The sequence below is a fragment of the Rattus norvegicus genome, chromosome 15, assembly GCF_021556685.1.
Source record: "Rattus norvegicus strain SHRSP/BbbUtx chromosome 15, alternate assembly SHRSP_T2T, whole genome shotgun sequence".
NCBI lineage: Eukaryota > Metazoa > Chordata > Mammalia > Rodentia > Muridae > Rattus > Rattus norvegicus.
The window spans coordinates 16,616,097-16,637,920 of record NC_141548.1 but is presented as its reverse complement, the minus strand read 5'-3'; the positions used below and the strand labels follow the sequence as shown (position 1 = coordinate 16,637,920).

General features: G+C 43.5%; 1 protein-coding gene across 2 annotated transcripts in view; it reads left to right on the top strand.

Moving 5' to 3' along the window:
* The window catches only part of Ptprg (protein tyrosine phosphatase, receptor type, G), a 683,481-nt gene that overhangs the window by 236,161 nt on the left and 425,496 nt on the right, over positions 1-21,824 (top strand).

Genomic DNA, 21,824 nt, shown 5'->3' with positions numbered 1-21,824 from the left:
TTGTTCCTGTGTGTTACTGCCTTGAGAACATTAGAAATGGGTAAGGTGAGAAAATTCCATATACCCTTGAAACAGACAAAGCTCTAACTATGTGTTTCTCTTTCTCATAGATGGTATTTTTAGACATTTTTCCCATTAAAGAAGGAGATGGTTTTTAATAAGAATGCCTTTCCTCAAACTGCACATAGAGAGCTAAATGCAAGCGTACATATATACCTGAACATGTATGGTAGATATTGGGGGTGGCAAAATTGTTCTCATTCAGATGGGAAGACTGAAATAATTACTTGCTTAAGGAGACAAGATAATCTCATGTGTTAAGTGGTTGTAACTATTCTAGGTGGTATATTTAAAAAATAATTTAGTATCTCTGTAGTATTTCTAAATGGATTATATTTATACATTGATTTATACATTTGTATCTTATAAATATCCCAGAAAGAGTCAATCAAGAAATTATATCTGGCAAAATGCATGTAATCATGTTGTTCAGCCAACAAGAAGGTGGTGCTTGGCATGCACAATCCCATGCAAATGAGCTCATCTTTCTCCCGAGCTGTAACTGGCATATTCTCCCACAGCTGTGCTTTCGGGTTTTGACGTGGGTGATAGAAACTCCACTTGCAGAACGACTGGATTTGGAAATAGAACTTCGAATATTGGATTTGCTGTCTAAAATAATAACTTTCCCCACGAGCATTATTGCTTGTCAGGTATGCTCGAACTCCGCCTGTGCTAGCCTAATTCATTTAGTTTCCATCGCAACCCTAGGACGTAGTTGCTGTTATCCTCCTCTGAAGTGAATTTGGAGGCATGGGGAGGTGAAGCGTTTAGCCTTGGTCCACATAGCTTGTAAGAGACTAGTCTGGACTTGAACCCGTACATTCTGACTTTGAAACCACTACTGTAGACATCCTTTAGGACCATGGGCCCCTGTTATTTTACCTGTTAACCTCTGGTCCTCCAAGATGAGCATTCATTATTCCACACATTCTGTAGGCAAGGAAGCCAAGACTCAGGATGATTCCTCTGAGTCAAAATAGTGGGTACTTTCCCCATCTTTAACCGTGTATTTGTTTCCTTTCCTCCGCCCCTCAGCCACTGTTCTGAGGGTTGAACCTAGGGTCCTACTTCATGCCAGGCAAACACACTACCTCTGAACCACACTCTATTCTATACTGGCTTCTTATTGCATACATGGAGTAGAATTGGCCAGGGGTGGGGAGAGAATCCTTTGAAATGTCTTCTCCACATTCTGTAGGGTGTAGACTTTAATGCTTTCATTTCTGCAGTATATTTTGCTATATGTCAAAACTAAGCATGCATATTTTGACCCAGGAAACCTACTTTAAATTTTTCAAAGGAAATCTCCATAGCTTTTCCTCATTTGAGGAAGCTTATGAGGAAATAACTTTATGCTTGGATATCATTTGTGGCAGACATGATGCGGAGTCCCTGCAAGGCTATCCCAGTAGGCACCACTCCTATTAGTTCTCATGAACACAGGCTGACCTCACACTTATCGTGAGCATGAACATTAATTAGCCTATGGATCTAGTGTCTCTCTCACTGCATGCTGGGATTCCAGGTAAGAGCTACCACGCCCAAATTTATGCAGTTTTGCGCATCAGACAGACACAGTTTCTGGTTCATTCCTGTAAGCACTCCAGGAACTGAGCACCACAGGACCTGTTGAGGAATTTTCCAGGGAAGTTCTTACTTGAAAGGGCAAGTCCATCCAGTCTCCAGGGTTGTGGGTATTGGTTCTTTCTTGTCTTCTTTGGTTAGTTATGGCCCTGTCATTTGACATGATTAATAAAACGAGGTGAGCTGCAGAGCTCAGGAAGGACTACAAACCGCTCTGGTAGTTTGTTCTCAGTTTCTCACTTTGGGGTTCTTTGTCCACTAGGACATTGTCCTTGAAGGTAATATGTTTGCCACATTGTCTTTCTCTGACTGCTGCTGCCTTTGAGTCACTTCACAAATATAATATCCTGCTGTTAACAGTGTTACACTGAGGTTTAATAAAAGCTGGTCTTGGGATTACCTTGCCAGGCATGCTCATAAACTTTCCACTTGACCTTGAGATTATTTTCCTCTCCAAGAGCTCTGTTGTTAGGGTTCGACGATTTACACTACAGATAATTTCCTTCCTTATTTGAAATCTGGTTCAGATGTGAGGCACTAATTTTGGCTTCCCATCCCCACAATTGTTTCAGCTGGACATATTGGGAGGCCAGGGTTAGGCATGCAGACAGTTGGATTTTTATCTCAGCCAGATTGTTACTTCAAGCCAATGAAGGCTCAGTTTAGCAGGCTTAATTTTTTTTAATTAGTTTCGAATTTATAATATTTTACTGTGTTCGCCATTCTCAGTTCAGCCAAATGTAGAATTAAAGTCCAATTATACCTCAGAACCAGGATGAAAAAATTGTAATTTCTTGGGAAAGATAAGTTTCGTGCTCAGAACGGCCTTGTTGACTGGGTTGCTTCCTTGTATCTCCTGTTGAAGATCGGGATGTCTGGGTCCTTCATGACTTTACCTTAGTTGCAAAAAGGGCCTTGGTTATTGTTTTGGCTTCCTACCACCTTCTTGCCTTGAAGGACCTTCCCTGTTTTAGGCGCGTTCATGAATGAAATCAGTTTTCTCCCTTTTTCATATTGTGGCACTGCTCACCATGTGTGTCCTTGGTGACCCAGCTTGTTGGCAACTTAAAGCCTCTATCTATGGTTTTTCTCCTTTCTCTTTCTAACAGGATCATTTTGAGCATTTGTTTTAAAAGCTTACCTAACCCCACTGTAACTTAGGCTTTGAACCTGTCTTGAACCCCTAACCTGTATGTGGGAACTACTGGAGTCATTATTGTCCCTGTCTCCTCTCCCCAAGGCACTGTTCTTGTGGTCCCTTTATTATCCTACGAACCTCTTTCCTGTTTCATCCCCTGACTCTCCTCTCCTGTGTACCTACTCCTCACCTTCTGTCTTGCTTGCCTAATATTTTGCACACAGTCTTTGGAAATGATTGACATGAACGATGTTTTGAAGCTATAATATTTTGGGACCTGGAATTGATCAAGAATGATAGTGTCTGCCTGGCATGGTGATGTATCCTTTTGATTCAAAGTACTTCAGAGACCAAGGTGGGTGAGTCCTTCTGAGCTTGAGGACAGCCTGGTTGACATGGAGATTCTTAAGCCAGGTAGGAGCGTTAGCTATTGGTAAGTTTTTTAAAAAGAAAAGATTGGTATGTTTAGTTCTGTGGTGATGTAGCCAGCTTGTATCTCCTTATCCCCTGCCTGTCCGCTTAAACAGATTTTGATAATGATACATATATTATTTGCTTATGTGCTATGTGCCTTCCTGGCACTCTGCTTAAAGAACTGTGCAGACATTCTAGAGATCTGGCTTGACACTGAAGGTATCTAATAAATATTTCTGGCACTTTATAGTTTAACACTTAAAACTCTAGTGATGGTTATAATTTGTCCAAGGTGGCATAATTAGCCAATAGATAAAATTAAGCTTAAACTCGGGTTGCTTTGACTTTATACCTTGAACTTCGACAGGTAGCCATGTGTAGCACGTCATAGAGAGTGTTGCACAGTGCTGGGTGTACAGGGCATACTAGATTGTTACAGGATGAAAGCAGAGCTGCAGGGAGGGCCACAGGCATCATGGGAATCAAGAGGTGGTCTGGATTTACAAGGGACTTGGTTTCCGAGGTCACTTGTTTGCATCATTTTCTATTCTGAGGTGCTTTTAGTGATGGATTTGAGAGACGCGAAACCAGGTGTATTAGGCACATAGGGAATCTCTAGTGGCATAACACAAGCGGTGATATAAGCGACAGTGACAGATTTTATCACAGCACAGGAGGCTCAAACTTCAACATGGAGATGTTGGCAGGTTGGGTGTCTCTTGAGGATTTTTTTCCTTAGCCTGCGGGCAGCTGCTTTCTCACTGCCCTCACATGGTCTTTGTTTTCTCTTCTTCCACTGTTGGAGCATCTATCCTTTCTCATCCTGGGTCCATCCTTATGATCTCACTGTAGGCTGTAATTGCATCTATAAAAGGCATGGTCTAGGGTCCCCTCATGCTCGATGACGGAGTTTAGGATTTTCAAGTTTATTTTTGCTAGAAAATGATGAAACATTCAGATTGTGAGATTTCAATTTTGATTCTCGTTCCTGAGGCTGGTGACTTGTGTAGTATGATAGCATACTTGTGATAAAGGGCAGGGGCACTCGACTCCATGAGTAGAGGAAGCCACTGGGGTTTTTACAGGCCGCCTTGGCATTAAGGTGCAGGATGGGTAGGGTCAAGGTAGCAAGTGCATTGTCCGTGCTAAGTACAAAGCAAAGTAGCAAGTCTCTGGTTTTCTCAGCTTGTGCTGGGTTTGAAAGGGTATTTTAAATGGAGAAGTAGCTAATCGTCTTAGTACAGCCTAACTGAGTGTGAAACTCCTGTAGTCATGCAGCAGCTATGTAGGGTGCACATCATGTGACTTCAGGGACGAAGGTGAGCTCACCAGGACCCTTGTCTTGAGCTGAGTATCATCTAAGAAATAGCTAACTTGAGGAGTTAATGCTGGTGGAGTGTCTAAGATCCACCCAGGAACCGTGTTGGTTAAGTGCATAGTCCTGGGCCAGTAAGATGGGTCATTAGGTAAAGGCCCTTGCTGCCAAGCATGACTTGAATTTCATGTCCAGAACGTGCATGTTGAGAGAAAAGAACTGACTCTCCTCGCGAGCTGTCCGCTGAACTCCTTATTTCCCGTTATACCCACCCATTTACCCACCCACCCACGTGGGTGCCTTTCTTTCTTTTTTTTTTTGAAAGACCCCTTGTTGATTTAATTTCAAATTTACACTCCTCTTCATTGTGCGACTCCTTTGAGTTCAGATGGGGTGAAGCCAGTACGTGCAACAATTACGCTCTACAACCGGTCTGGAATAGATACACAGAGTCTCTGATGAGTATTCTGGCCAGGTGGAGATTAAAATGAGCTCTCCCTTTCCACTCCTGAGTCCTTTATGGCCGTACATTTCAATGATTATTTCAGTCAGGGGTGCTCTGTGTCTGCTCTTCAACTAGAAATAGTTTCCAAGAATAGCCGTCCAAGTTTTATTTCAGTTACATGCTCATGTCCCACAAGAACTGCCTGGACAAAAAGGGAGAGCCTGGGCACACTGGATGTGCTCCCAGCATGCACTGCTCCTCATTCGCTTTCTCCTGCTAACGCTGTCATTTGGAATTAGTTCTTGTCTTGTGTTTCTGTAAATAAAATTGATAGCGTGTTATTAGCGCCTTTGCTCGCAGCATTCTGGCAGTTTGAGTTTTTAAAAAGAGCTGTATAAAATCTGCGCACTTCACTTCCTGCAGAATGCGCTGGTCCTCACGGAACAGAGCCGAGAAGTTAGCACGTGTTAATTACGACGTCTGCAGAACTAATGCTTTATGAATTTCAGTGTGTGTTGAGGGAAGTCTGAAGGTTTCTGACTTGTTTGTTGTTATTGGAGAATTGTTGATGTCCCGGGCAAATCCAGAGCCACCAAGGTAGGCCTTTTAGGATAAGAGATAACCTTTCATTGAAGTAAGAAGCGTCACAGAGATAAGGGATTTTTATTAACGGCACAAGAAAAGCTTACAAACGCCTTCAGTGTATTTAGGAAGTTCCCGAGTTGATTGCATCTGAGCGATAGTTATCGTTGGATTTGAGATTGGCTTCTGCAAAACCATGCTGGCGTAGCTGAAGAGAGAACAATAGAAAAGGCTGCCATGATATTGGTTGGCTTCTTTAAAGCAGCTGCTCCTGAAAGCGCCAAAGAAGCATGGAAGGGAAATAAAAAAACAAAGTAAACAGGTAAATGTGCTCCTTCCTCCAGAAGAAGCTCGAGGACAGATGAGTTCCAAGAGGCACGGCCGAAAGCGTTTCAAACCAACATTGCTAAAGATGGAGCTTGCAATGCAAAGGCGGGAACTTGCCTTCTATACAGTATCATGCTGAATAACAATATTGCATTCTTTGGGGGGAAGTTTTTAAAAAATATACTTTCCTTGCAGTTCAGTTTATAGATATAAATATTCAAAATAGAAATTTTAAAAATATAAATTAATAAATAATATAATTTCAATTAAAAAATTGCTCTTGGTATGGTATGTTTTTTTTCTTCACGTTGTTTTCCCGTGACTTACCTGTCAACTCGCATGCTTGTAAGCCCAGCCGTACAGCATTTTCGCTATTAGAAAACCCATAGCCCTCATACATTCTCTTGGCTTTGTAACCCCAGTGCATCTCAGAGTTGTATGCATTTTATATGGCACTATTTCTTTTTCCTTCAAAAAAGCTGCTATTAAAATGACTGCATATTTCAAAATTCATGGAGTCTAAGAATCGGGGAATATAGCCCCTTTTATTTATGTATATACTTACAGTTTATATGCACATACATATTTAGATGTATGCCTGTATTTCCCCCTTGATATTATATTATAAGCATTTCCTAGTAGTGTGAAGGTCTTAGCAACTTTCAGTATTTGAATCATATGAAACTTAGTATATTTGCCTTGTAATGTATGTGATTTTTCTTTTTTTTTAGTTTTATTTTGATTGCTTTACGTTTTGACCAAATATAATTAATTTTCTTTAAACATTTTTTTGCTACTATATCTAGGACCCCTTTTGATCTCCATTCTTCTGCTTACTAGATGTTAAGTAATGAATGCTGTAGGTCTGTTAAAAATCAACGAGTTGAGTGCTTTACATATTATTTAAACAAATATATTATTTAGGCAAATGTAGCTTACTGATTTAGGGAAAGCTAAAAAGTGAAGCTCTCTCATCATAAGTGGGTTGGTTGGTAAGCTGGAGATGGTTAGGTCTTATTGTAGCTGGTGACATATATACAAATGACAACTGTATGACCTTTTGCTTCTGCCGTGTCTATTTGAGCCCTAAGATGGCACTTTTCATTCACCACTCTATGTTGGACTTAAGTGAAGAGAAGATGGTTTAGACACAGATTGCTTCCATGATACAAGGCCGAACGGAGACCTTCCCTCCGTCCCAGGATTGTTTTTTCAAGTTCAAAGTGTGGAAATGATAAAAATACAAGAAGCAGCACACGGTGTCTGTCACAGGAGTTCAAGGGAAAATCATTCAAGAGTTCGGTCTCAGAGGACAGAAGAACCTTCATATTTGGTCTCCAAGTCAGATGACCGTTAATGTGGCAGGCTGCCACTGCCCTGTGTGTTTTCTATGGAAACAAATTACCAGCACACTGCTTTCTTTCTCGTGGTTTCACTTTTGTAAGGTTTCCTTCTGTCTTTTAAAAAGGGGGTGTGAGGACTTTTGTCCTATAGCTGTAAAAGTCATTACTCTTGACTAATGGGGTGTTGCCCTGCACACACAAGGTGGGTGCTTTTAAAACCTTGTCAGTGACACCTTCCCCTGTCAAGTCCAAGAAGATGTGATTAAATTTATCCTTCCTCCATGGCCACCTCTGTCTATCTTTCTACCTCAAAGTCACGTTTTCGTGCTTCAGAAGTGGAAACACCAAAGAGGGAGCAATCACGAGCGAACTATAGGACAGTGCTACAAATGGGTAAAACGGCCCAGAGGCAGGTCAGCATGCCAGTTCCGGAGGATGAGTGACCCCACTCTCCTCTAAGGCAGTACTAACGAGAGAGAACTCCAAGTTGTTGAGAATGGAGCTTAGCTTAACATTTCCCGGGGAGATTTGTTGGACAGAGGAAGTCAGAGACTGGTGAAACCTTTAGGGATCATTGGGGAGGAATCTTTTTTGTTTGTTTGCTTGTTCGTTTGTTTGTTTGTACAGCCAAGGAGATGGTTGTGAACAGCCGGTACCTACATCCCTACATCAGTGTGCACGGGCACCAGGCCACTGTAGATACTGAATGAGAAAGGCATACCCTCCTCGGACACTCAGTTTGTCTTGATACCCGTTAGCCTGGTGGCTTAGGACCTTTTGGAAAATGTGGGTTTGCTTAGGAGAAAAAAGAACTGGAGGGAAGAATGGACTAGGGACTCACACATTGTGTTGTAGCTAGAAGGGTACTGCGTCTTTCCTAAACCATCAGAATATCGTACTTGGGCAGACTGACTGCCTTGGCTGCCTTTTTCCGAATTGACCCGGAGAGGCCAAAACAAACTTCGGCAACACAAACAGCTGACACTTCAGTCTGCCCGCCTCAGTAGAAAGCTGTAGGGACCCACACCATCCCAGCTCAGAAAGCACGTGCACGTGAGTGCCCACCATTTTCCAAACACCTGAAAAGTCCATGAGCTGTTGGATAACTTGTGGTACATCCACACAGGGGAATCCAACCAGGCTGTGGTACAGATCGATCGATCTCAGAACCTACTGAGTGAAGTACGCCACGCATAAAAGACGATTATGTGCCTTTGAGAATCAGACTTAGGCTTTCTGGGCACCAGGACTAGGGCGGAGAAGAAACCACCTGCCATTTATGGCAGGTTCTGTTCTTGACTAGAATTTCTTCAGGTCAGTTATCCCTTGTCTCAGTTTCTTGTCTGTCGAGGTGATAAAATACCCTGACAAGAGCAGCTGAGGGTAGAAGGGGTTTGTTTGAGTTTACGGTTCACACCACATCATTATGGTGGGACCAGCTTGACACACTGTATCGGCTGGCAGGAAGGAAGCAAAAGGAAGTGTACGTATCCAGGCTGTCCAATGTCGGAGAATCCCCTTTAGTGATGGCCTCACCTCTTAAAGCTTCTAGAACTTTCCCAGACAGCGCCACCTTCTGGGCATGGAGCGTTCAAACACATGAGCCTATGGAGGAACATATCAGGTTGAATTAATTACCTCCACCTAAAATGGAGAGGAAGGTCATTTTCCCACCTTGAGTTTTGAAATGTTGACCGAAAGAAAAATTTGGGAACGTGTGTTTAAAGAATATTTGTTTCTTAAGCTAATGATGCTATGCAGGTAAACACTAAGTGCTGTCTCAGACTTTGCCCAAGTCTTGCAGCATTTGAAGTAACGGGATTATTTTTAAAGAAACACCCCATTTCTTTCCCCAAGACTTTATTTTCATTGTATTGCTCTACCTGAGGATGTCAGGTACCGGGTGTGGCCTAGGTTAACAGACCATTCATGTTAGCTCTAAGAAGACAATCCAGCTAACTAGTCAGCTTTATGCAGGAAAAGCCTTTTCTGGTCAATGGAATGTTGCGGATAGACTAAATATTTTGGCGCATGGTAATAAAACAGAGAGGAACATCGCCCCAGGGATAGTCTCTTGGATTCAAGAAGGACTGAGGAATTTGGGAACTGCCAAAGTTACTAAAATACCTGATCTAGAGCCCAGTCAGCTAAAATGCTGTTTCTCCACCCAAACTTTTCTATTAATTTTCCTTACTGTGGGTTGTCTCAAACCACTCCCTGAGGGCAAGTTTGCCTCAGTCATTTCTCTCTCTCTCTCTCTCCTCTTTCCTTTATACGTGGATCTGTTTCTAGGCCCTCTATGTATTTTATTTATCTGTGCACCACATTGCTTTAAATATTAACATTAGGGTATGCTCGGTTATATTTTCAAACACATGCCTGCCTGCTGGCCAATCTTCTGTCTGTCTGCATTGCCAAATTCTTTGTGCTAGGTCCTTAGTCCCTTGGCATGTTAATGGTCATGTGGCTTTTGGAAGTTTAAATTGCCACGAGCAGCAGAACTGGATTTTCTTTGCAGAATGAATCAATATCAAATTGAGGAGAAAATGGAGACATTTTCCTAGGATGTGCGATGCAGTATAAATCAGGCCAGAGTGACACAGTTACAGCAGAGATGCTAGACATGTCATGAAATATAATTTGGATTTCCATTTGATTTGTAGTCCTGTGGACATATATTAATAGTGCTGACGGCTCTAACAGGCTTTAGATCTTACAGTTCAACATACTAAAAGTTCGTTCCTGCCTCGTTCAGTCCTGGTTCTGTAGGTCAGTGGGCCTGGCTCCCAGCCGTCATCCAGGAACTCATTTGTTTCTCATCCTGGAGTTCAGTGTACTTGTCTGGCTTGGGAGATTTTACAGGTCATACTGGAAGTATTGTGCATTATCTGTGCCACATTCCCTGTGCACCCCTACTCCCAGTGAGGGGGTTTGGGGAAGTTGCTTCATCTGTGTCATAAGAAAAGGAAAGAGATTTTTTTTTCATGGCATCTCCATGTTTATAAGAAAACTTGAGTTGAATTTTTTTCATATAGCTTTAGAATACAAAGGACACATGTATTTACTATATTTACCTAGGGACAGATGTACTGTCTGTCTGTCCATCCGTCCGTCCGTCTGTCCGTCCGTCCATCCATCCATCCATCCATCCATCCATCCATCCATCCATCCATCCATCCATCCATCTATCTATCTATCTATCTATCTATCTATCTATCTATCTATCTATCTATCTATCTATCCACTCAAAAACACACATGCACACACCAGTACTGAATGACAAGAAATTTATGATTGCTGTTGGTGTTTAAGTGTGGGTGTGCATATGTTGGTGTTCAAGTGTGAGTGTACATATGTTAGTGTTTGAGTGTGAGTGTACATATGTTGGTGTTTGAGTGTGAGTGTGCATATGTTGGTGTTCAAGTGTGAGTGTGCATATGTTACTGTTTTGAGTGTGAGTGTGTATATGTTGGTGTTTAAGTGTGAGTGTGCATATGTTGGTATTTGTTTGAGTGTGAGTGTGCATATGTTGGTGTTTGAGTGCGAGTGTGCATATGTTAGTATTTGTTTGAGTGTGAGTGTACATATGTCGGTGTTTAAGTGTGAGCGTGCATATGTTGGTATTTGACTGTGAGTGGGCATATGTTGGTGTTTGAGTGTGAGTGTGCATATACTGTTGTTTGAGTGTGTGTGTGCGTCAGGAGGTCCAGCACCATTCAGGTAGGTGTATGAAGTTCCCTCTAGAATCAGTAGGGGACTTCCCTGCCTGCAGCTGTGTGATGGATACAGGAGGCTTGATGGATGCTCAGAGCAGCTGGCTGTTAACCTTGACTGTTTTGGATTGAATGTGGTACAGAGTGGGACAGCGTGCTGCAGACAGGCTTATTGATCCCTTGCCCTGTTCAACACTGAATTGATTCCTATACATAAATTTACCAAATAAACCAGGAACTGCAGTCCCATGAAGAATAATTTAGTTATAGCTTCTATTTTCTTTTCCTTCCTTCCCTCTTTCCTTCCTCCCTCCCTCCCTCCTTTTATTCATTCTTTTTGTTGTTTGCCAAACCCTTAGGGTTGCTATGTTATGAAACACCAACAGCACTGTTCCTTAATGCTGATAGCCCCTGTAGTGGCCTGTATCTCCTAATTCCACTTTTGTGTGTGTGTGTGTGTGTGTGTGTGTGTGTGTATTTATACACACACACTGGGAGAGTTTATGTAGCAATTTGCTTCAAGTCATTATTGTGATGTGATTAGAGATCCATCTGGCATAAAAAATTGTGTTTCATACTCATCTTGCAGCTTAATATTACTGACTAAATGATCTATTGGCTTATGAGGTGAAATACAGGATGGTAGTTATATTTGAACTTTTGATAAGAGGTACTGGCTGTAAATATTTTTTAAAAAACCCTGATTTTCTGATTGTGTGTGTGTGTGTGTGTGTGTGTGTGTGTGTGTGTGCGTGTGTGTGTGTGTGTTTGCCTTGCACATTTGTCTGTGCACCCCTTGTGTGTTTGGTGCCTGTGGAAGCCAGAAGAGATCGTCAGATCCCCTGGAACTGGAATTGCAGACAGCTGTAATCTGCTATGTGGGTGCTGGGAATTAAAGCTAGGTCTTATGGAAGAACAACTAGTGGTCTTAACCTCTGAGCCATCTCTCCAGCCCCACCTCGGTTGTTTTAAACACTTTTTAAAAGTCCCTAATTTTTAATATAGATGTATTATTTTAGATGTTTATGAGGGGACTTGTCTAGTATGCAGGAAGCATTGGGTTCAATTTCCAGCAATACACCAAACTCGACGTGGTGGTCATACTTGCAGTCCTATGATGCGTGAACACAGGCAGGAGCTTCAGAAGTTCAAGAGCGTCCTTGGATACAGAAAGAGTCTCAGGAGTCTGTGATACAGGAGACCCGGCACCTCCAAAAGACATATTTAACATAAAGGTCATTAGGAAGTTCAAATTGGCACCTGTATTTTGTTTGCTAAACTTGGCATTTCTAGTTTGACAAATGTCTCAGCACGTGACTTGGAAAACGGTACAGCATGGATGGGGAGTGTGTGATATCTTCATGATGTAATGGCAGTGGGCATGAGGTGGGGTGTGGATAGCTGCATAATGTAATGGTGGGGTGTGGATAGCTGCATAATGTAATGGTGGGGTGTGGATAGTGGCGTGATGTAATGGCAGGAGTTGTGAAGTTTTGGTAAGCGATGGTTCAGTGCGAAGCTGGCTTCCTGTTTGCTGTCCTTGCTCTTCCTAAGGGCTTAGAACGTGGCAGCTCAGCACTGATGCTGATGCAGGCGATTATGAGTGAAGGGAAATGGATTCCCTAGTGCTCCCCCCACCTCGTGTGTGTGTGTGTGTGTGTATGTGTGTGTGTGTGTGTGTGATTGTCATGGTGTCTCCTACCCCCCCATCCCCCATCATATTGTCTCCTCCATGCCATGCCCCCCGCACCCCCGTCATACTTTGCCCATCTCTCCGAGAAAATCGTTTTATGTTGTTCCTTCATGTTTGAAAAGTATTTGTGATTTTAAAGGTACCTGGTTGATACCTGATCCAGGGCCCCGTGAATACGCGGTTCACCCTTCAAAAATTTTTAAATGGGTGGCAGAAACTGAGGGATTATTAATGAGAGCAACTAGTGGACGCCACGTTGGAATTTCGTGGGAAGAATTTTAGGCTACAGATAAGGACAAATCACCTCACAGGGAAGAAGATTAACCTGTGGGGTGGCCTCTCCGGCAAACAGCAGCCATTGTGGCTTTCAGCCGTCAAAGGCGAATGACTCCTCTGGGGAAATCGTCTGTTGGTCTTATTATCCAGAGACTGGAAATGCGACTTCCTTTCCCCTCAAAAACCCAAAGTGGCATTTTTTTAAAAATCACATACTTCATCTTTAAACTTTCGCGCAGAAGCCGTGACTTGAACTAAACCTCCAGCAGGAAGTTTCTTCCAGGGAAACACTTAGCATAAGGGTGTGTATTGTGAGGAATGGGAAGGCCTGCTGCTTCGCTTTTCACCTTGGCAGAGGGTAGATGCTCAAAGGTGAATCTCAGCCCAGGCTGTGAAATCTTTTCTGCCAAGCGAAGTGATACCTGCCTGGATCTTATTCGTACATCAGCGCAGTGCGTGAAGTAATGCACATTAAGTTGAGAGGCAGGCAGACGGTTTTGCACTCGCAGCCCCTGTATGTTTTGGTGCATGGTTACACGAACATTCCCTCTGTAACCCGGAACTGCTCATTCTTGGGCGCTTCCCTTTGCCTCCTGTATTTTGTCTCATGTATAAAACAGTACAAACAGCTCAGGGACTGAGGTCCAGATGGGGACACTACTGAGAGGTGATTTTTGTTTTTCCTTTTTAAATCATGAAGACACTAAACTGCCCCCAACACCATAGCCACATTGGCCTGAAACTCCCCTTATCCCCCAGCCTCACACCAGCAATCCTTCTGTTACGGCTCCTGAGCACCAGTCACATACTATCTTTCTGGCTTGTTTAGCCCATAGACAGGCGGGGCTGGAGAGATGGCTCAGTGGTTAAGAACACTGACTATTCTCCCAGAGGTCCTGAGTTCAATTCCCAGCAACCACATGGTGGCTCACAATCATCTGTCATGAGATCTGATGCCCTAGTCTGGTGTGTCTGAAGACAGCTACAGTGTACTCATTTAAAATAAAATAAATCTTTTTTAAAAATGCACTAGGAGTGAGAGGTGTGGCTTACTAGAAAGAAATAAAGAGACAAAGGACCTCCCCCTGCCTTGTTACTCCTCACTCTGTCCCACACTCCTGTCACCATGACATTCTGCCTTGCTTCAGACCCAAAGCAGTGGACTTGGCAAACTGGACAGAGACCCCCACCCCAGGCAGTGAGACAAAGTAAATAGGTCCTCGGGCATCCGGTCATAGCACAGGAAAATGCATTGCAGGGATGGTAGTGATGAGACTTGAAACTCTGTAGGCTTCACTCACTTCATTGTCAATCCCCAGGTAAATGCTCAGAAAATTTGAATTGCTATATTTTATTACTTATACAGATAATGTTTAAGAGATAATTATTGTTACATTGTTAAGACTCAAAGTTACAATAGCAAGTAATTAATCCGTACAATAGCAATTAGTATCTGACTGACGAATTGTCTCCCTGGAACACACAGCTGCGAACGTAGGCTTGCCTGTGACAACTTCATGTTCAGGACAGCTTAACAGATTGCAAAGGACACAGCCGTGGGGAAGGGTCAGAACGAGGGTCAGCTGTTAGGAAAGAGTTATGTGCATTTATGTCCTGACACCAAGCCTGATGCTTAGAAACCTTTCAGGCTGGATGTGTGCAAGATTGGCCTTCTTGAACTTGAACTTGGTACCTGCTAGTGCCAAGCCCTTGGGAGTTTTTCTTTCAGCCACAGCCTTGCTAAGCAGCCAAACTGGCCCGAAACTCTCCATGTAGCCCAGGCTCAAACCTGCAATCTTTCAGCCACGGGCTCCGGAGCACCAGGATGACAGTCATATACATTCGTGGCTCGATGCCTAAGTCCCTCTATGTGTAGAGCTTACAGTTGTGCCTTGACCATGACAGGACCTTGGTAAGAGAGCGAGAGGAAGCAAGACAACGTGTCCTGGGAGATTAAAATGGAACACAGTGGATAATGCAATGTTATCCTCTCCTTTGGTGGCGGCTTGGATGATAGTGTCCCCCACAGGCTCAAGAATTTGAACATCTAATCCCTAGTAAGTGACAACGTTTGGGATGGTACGGCCTTGCTGGGGGCAGACTTTGAGAATTCATAGTGTGGCCCCTCTTCCTGACCCTGCAGCATAGTTCTACGCCTCCCCAGCCATTAGGAAATCACTGTCTGCAACTGTAAGGCCCCCTAAACCTTTCCTTCTATAAGCTGCCTTGGCCATGGTGTTCTAGCACAGCCACCAAGACGTAACTCATATACCCCATATGCATGTTTAAATACTGATACATATGTTTAAATTTTAAACCCCAATACCTTAGTAAAGGCCTTTGATTAAAAGGGAGATAATATGAAGTTGTTCTGGCTTGTGACTCGATGTAACTATTGTCCAAATTATGAGGGGCCATTTGGACAGAGGTGCACATGCAGAGAGATGACCTCATGAAGTTGAGGGCAGGGATCCAGGATAATTTTCTTATCAATAAGGAAAAGGGAGATTCACTTAGAAGCTTAAGAGGCATGGAGCTGACTCTTTTGCCTGCCCCAGGGAAAAAACTACTTCCTCTATGACCTTGGCATCAGCCTTCTAGTCTCCTGAACTCCTAAGCTGAACACACCTCCTTGATTAGCCACAGCGGCCCTCCTCTTCTAACACACTCAGCTCTAGGGTACTGGGCATCCATTGTCTTGGAGAGTGGAGATGGTGTGACAAGCTCTGCAGAAACGGCTGTAGATGAGGCTTCTGGGGATTCCAGGCTCTTTATAGCCTTAAAAGTGCAAGCTAAAAAGAGGAAAACGAGAAAAGAGGCTTGAATGAGTTGTGTGAAATGTATTCTTTGTCCTGAAGCCCAAAGCCAAATGCAAAAATGCTTTAAAAGAAAAAAAAAGAATGCTCAGTCTTCCAAAGAGGCAGAAGCCAAGGGCCCCGTATTCACAGAGACTTCCTGTGCAATGGAGGCAGGGACTGCAGCCGCGCCAGCCGTCATTCCCTGTGCTGGTGGCACTCTGTCGGCTCTTATGTAATTGTTACTATATATACAGCTTCGTTCTGGATCCAGCTCTGCTGTCTCTGTACCTCCTCCATGATCCATGAAGTATTTGTGAGGTTGTCTAACTGCTGCTGAGGTAGATGGGGGTAGATGCTATTCCCAGTTTGAAGAATACTCAACAGTGTGGGGTTACAAAGCCTTCCCTAATTTCAGGTCATACAATGAGACTGTGGTCTGCGTCTTTGCCTTTGGCTGGGGCACAGATGGCAGAGACCTTGACTTCAGAGTGGCTCATGATAAGGGGCTGACAGGGAAGAGCCTCCTAGGCACAGAGTAGAAACAGAAGCTCTCCTTCCTTCTCCACAGTGACTGGTATTTGGCCACAGGTGGCCACTGTGATCCCCACAGGGGCGCCATTGTAATCCTCACTGGGGCTGCAATCCTGTCTTCTGCTGTCTTTGCCTCTTTTTGTGATGTTATATACTATGGACATCAGGCTGACCAGTTCAGGGAAAGTTATTTGCACTCCTGACCCCCTGATGGATCTTTACTCTTGACCTCAGATTTCTGTGTTGGCAAATTTCATCTTCAGTGACTCAGAACTTGTTACTATTTCAAGCTAAAAGTAGGGTTACACCTTAGAATATATAATGTGCTTTTTATGGTACCTCATGGAAAATGTATCCACCCATGGCTGAAGTGTTATTTCAGACTAAAACCCTTGGTAAAGATGAAGTCATTCCTATAATGAACATAGAACGTAAAGACATCATCTCCCCTAAATAGCTCCAGTATACAATGTTCCTTCTTGTTTCAGAGTCAATTTAATATCTAAGAAAATGATATGCATATATATTTATATGCACATTACCCTGAAACACAGTGGGTTCATTTTTAATCTTTCCTATTAACTGAAGTCCCTGGGAGAGGAAAAGAAGCCACACCTGTATTAAAGACCGTGCAGAGATCACTGGGGAGACATTTGTAATTGTTGAGACTTTAGTCTTATAACTATCATGTGAAACCTTTGGAGGTGCACTAACAGGTCCCCAGGTCCTATGGTTCCTAAAGCTAAGAATGCATCATTTAGTGTCTAAAGTCCCTCCCACATTTTCATACCTTGCTCTGCCCTGCGTACTTGGTGCCCCATCAGAGTACTAGCAAAGTACCTCTATCATCGCTTCCTTTTGCTCTTTTAATGTAAAAACTTCAGTGAACTCTTTCCTCATTGGAACAGATTGTGGGGTGTAACTGGCCTGAGTCTGTTCCTGGACCATAGGCACAATGTACCACATTCTGCTCCAGAAGAAACTCTCTTAATGCCCTTTTGAAATGAGAGGTGTTTTCCATCGACAATACAATCAATTTTACAAAGACACAGACGATGTAGTCATTCTCATTTTATAGGTAACAAAACAGAATCGGTCTCCTGACAGGCAGGCCCTGTAGCATGAGAAGGAACAAAACCTGCCTCATACCACAGCGGGCCCCTGCCTTACTTGTGAACAAAACAATGCTTAAACCAACATTGTGCAGGTTCTGGCAACACGGAACACGCTGGATACTCTGTAGCCAGGACACGCCATTTCCCCTCTGAGTGGGAAACTCTTCAAGTCTTCCTCTCAAACAAACACCCGGTATTATTTTTGCAGACTTCTGGGGAGTTACTTTTGGACTACACCCTAGGACAGGAAACCACAATTGCGCCTAAATTTGCACAAGATGGAAATAGATAACATTCTTTAGCAACCATGGCCAGCCACACTTAGTGCCTTTGGGTTCTCAGGGTGACTGATGGTTTGTGTAATGCTTTTCATACCTGGGCAATTCACAGGAATCACTGGCCCAGGGGATTTCATAAATTCCGAGGGCTTGTTTTAGAAATTAGAAGTACAGGGGAAATGGTGAGAGTGGAGGAAAGAGATGCTCTATGATTCAGGCTTTGGGGAGGTGTTCATGGGAAAATGGGTTGCAAGCGAAGAACGGTAGTGCAGTGCAGGCCGATGCAAGGCGTGTGCTGTGGACCCGAGTCTGGGTTCTGCCTGTAACATTGCAGAGCATATGATAAACTTAATATCAGTGAGGATGTAAGTAACATCACAAAGTGGCTGCTTTCTGACATTCCCCTCTACCGAGGTGAGAATCCAAAACTGATCCTAGGAGAAATTCTAGGCACACATCCACGGGAAGGATGCAAGGCCTGGGATTGCTAACTAGTTCGCCCAGATTGTATGCCCGAAGCCACTTTCCCTAAGCCATTGAGACTTTGATTTTAGGTCTATTTCTGCCGACTTCTCCAAGCTGAGTTGCTTAAAGCAAACCTGATACTTGGATTTTCATGACTAATCGGTTAATTTCCACTCATGTATGTGGCAGACGCAGGCTTGTTTATGTTTGTTCGTGCATGCGAGTGTGCACGTGTGGAGGCCAGAGATCGAGTCCAAGTGTCTTCCTTCATTCTTCTCTACCTTAATTTTGGGGATTTCAGGGTCTCTCACTGAGCCTGGTGCCCATCAGCTTGGTTAAGTTGCCTGGCCAACTTCTTGGTTTAAAACAACAGGGCCTGTCTCCTGCTCTGTCTATCTGGGTGGTTTGTCTCTTTGCTGAGAGTCGCTTAGACCTTTTGATGATGATGTTAGTTGTGATACTTTGCTGAAGGTTTGCTCCCCCCCCCCTCGTGGCTGTGCATGTCATATTTAAACCTGACAGAAAGGAAAGCCTCAGGTAATCTTAGGGATCATTTTTTTTTGCAAAGCATATCTTTGTATGAAACCTGATAACACCGAGAGGCAGGACTCAGTCTTTGTGCCCCCATGCCATGCCATCTGTTTAAGAGTCTGTGCACCCATCAGTTATATGACAGGTTACTTCTCAGTGTGCTCCAGAGCCTGCCACCCTCTTCTGCTCACCTGTGTCAGGATGCCCTGGCAACTGGCCACCTCCCATATGGTGGTAAGATGGAGTCCATGGACAATACAAGCATCCCTCACCGTCAGCCAGCTGGACATGCCAAGAAGATGGTCTAGGTTGGTTAGAGGAGAGGAAGGAAGCTGGCCAGCCTCTTGGAAAGCTGAGGACTCCAGCTCAGACAGCATTTACACAGCTTTTATCGTTGTCTTTAAAAGTTTCCTGAGGGCCGGGAAAGCTGGCTCTGGGATTAGTAGTTCATACTGCTATTGCACAAGACCTGAGTTTGGGTCCCAGCACCCACGTGGTCAGCTAATAATTGCCAATAACACCAGTTCCAAGGGACCTGGCTCCTCTGGCCTCCGTAAGCACCTGCCTTTAAGTGTTCCTTTCCTACCCCCTACCACTACATACATGCATAATTGAAAAATAAAATAAATCCCTTTTGGTTTTAAAAGGGGGGAGGGATTCTTTGCAAAAAGAGTAACTCAGTCTCTTCACTGCCGTGGGCTGGGAGTGAGTAGTGAATAGTTCACTTAAAAAACAAGAACAAAAAAACCAATACTATTTGGGGAAAATGTGAAGGCAAAATATCTAACTGCTTTAGAAAAAGGCACGGATACAAATGTCGAGAGGCCAGAAAATACCCAGCATGCACCATCGCCCTCGTAATAAACTGGCCGGCAGAGGCAGACCAGAAAACACCCAGCATGCACTACCCATGTTATTAACTGTCTGGCAGAGGCAGAGGTTGCTTGATCAATATGAACTTGTTCACGCTTTCAGATCTGGGATTGTTTTTACTCACGTAGAAGGAGACACAGTTTATATCCAGGGATCAAAGTAAGATCCTCCATGTTACCACTCAAAGTGCAGTCAAAGTTTAAAATTCCTGCAGTCCGGCAACAGGAAACGTGGGATCATTAAACCGTGTTGGCTGGGTTTGTTGTTTATTCCGACTAATCTGACTGGGTGCCTGGTGTGGCTGGGAGTGTGCTAGGTGGCACCATTTGAAAGCATAAAGTTAGAGGACGCAGTTTGAAAAGTAGTGCTGAGATATTGTCACTTTAAAATCAAATTTTCTAGTGTTTTATTATTGTAATTTGCAGATATTCAAGAGTTGAGGCAATTAACATCAGTGCTTTGTCGATTGATTGACTGTGGACAACTGATTGACGAATGATTGATGATTGATTGATTTTTAAAAAAATTTTTTTTAGGCACTAATGATTTCATGTAGCCCAAATTGGTGTTGAACTTCTTATTCCCATGCCTCTACCTCCCAAGCGCTAGGGTCTGCCACACCAGTGGTTTTCAAACCAGTGTATGCTGAGGTTGTTGGCTATGTAGCACTGTGTTTCTAATAGGCTGTTGGCAGTTCCCCGACATGTGCATGAGTCACATTGCAGATGGATCCTCCCGTCCATGGGGTGGAGGGCCTTAGACGATTGTAGCCCCAGCTGTCACCTTATGTGCACCTGAGTTGCAGGCCTTCCCTCGCATAGACTCGGCCAGTAAGTACTATGACTGATATCTCTTAATGGCAAAAGTTTCCTGAGTTCTAGAGGATTTTGCCTCACACCCAGCCTGTGATAGTTTCTAATTCTAGAGCTAGGAGAGTCCTTTTGTAAATTACAGTGAGGAGGTAACTCTGTCCTGCGGCTTCTCTCCACAAGGCTGATCTATTCTGAAGTGAGTTGTTTCAACTCTAAGAATAGGTATGTGGCACAGGTGAGGTTATAGGGGATAAGATGCTTGTGACTAAAGCACAGAAGGCTGTGCGGTGAAGGCTGTCTATTAAAATCACCCTGTGCCTGGCAGGACCTGGGGACAGCATGCTATTCCTTAATCCCAGCACTATGGAGGCAGAGGCAAGTGGGTCTCCGTGAGTTTGAGAACAGGCTGACCTATGTACATAGTAATTTTCAGGATAGCCAAATTTTCAGGCTATGCAGAAAGACCCCGTCTTTTAAAAAAAATTAAGAATTTCCTTCAAAGTGCCGTGTCCATGTTCCTTGCATAATGAAGTATCTGACCTTATAGGAACATTAACTGGCTGCAACTAGAGACCCTCCATCTAGAAAAGTCTGCATGGGAGCACTGTCAACATCTGAATGCAGATCAGTAGGAATGTGTCTTGTTGTTTTGCAGAACCCTGCTCATATAGAGCTTACATTGTACATGCACATCCAATTTACAAGTCACCTGGTAAAGGAAATGAAGCAAAAAGTTAACCTTGGGTGGGAACATACCTTTGTGGTAGAGCTCATGTAGTGTGTGAGGCCTTGGGTTCAGTTCCCAAAGAAAAGAAAAATAACGCTAATTCCTCTCCTGCTTCTATTCTATTCTCTCTACTGCATTTTAAAACACTGCTGTCATTGAAATATATGTGTATGTATGTGTATATACACACACACACACACACACACACACATATGGCATATATGCACATGCACATGGTTTTACACACACACACACACATATATATGGCATATATGCACATGCACATGGTTTTACACACACACATATATATGGCATATATGCACATGCACATGGTTACTTACACACACACACACACACACACACACACACTTTTTGTACTTGTCCTAGTATGTTGCTAATGCACTATAGTATGCATGTAACTCATAGAGAGCATGCCAATGCCCCAGAAAAGGTCATGTCCCAAAAGGAGAACACTGGAAACTTAAACCAGGTCACGAATTGTCGCTTGAAGCTGCATCTTCTGACCTGTGCTCTAGAATGCACTGAGGTAGTGCTTCAGGGAAAGAGAGAGGAGAAGGTCTAGTTCTAGTTTCCCGTGAGGCTCCCCTACTAAAGGCTCCACCCACCACACACCCTGTTTTGCTTTTTGTTGACCACATCACAACAATTATACTGGTTTTTCTAGTCAGCCTGGAAGGCTGTTACATCACCGTGACAAGGAGTCTTGTCAGAGATGACTGTGGGTTAATTATTTTTCCCAACACCATTTTAGTTAGTGAGCTTGGTTGGGAGCCATTTGTG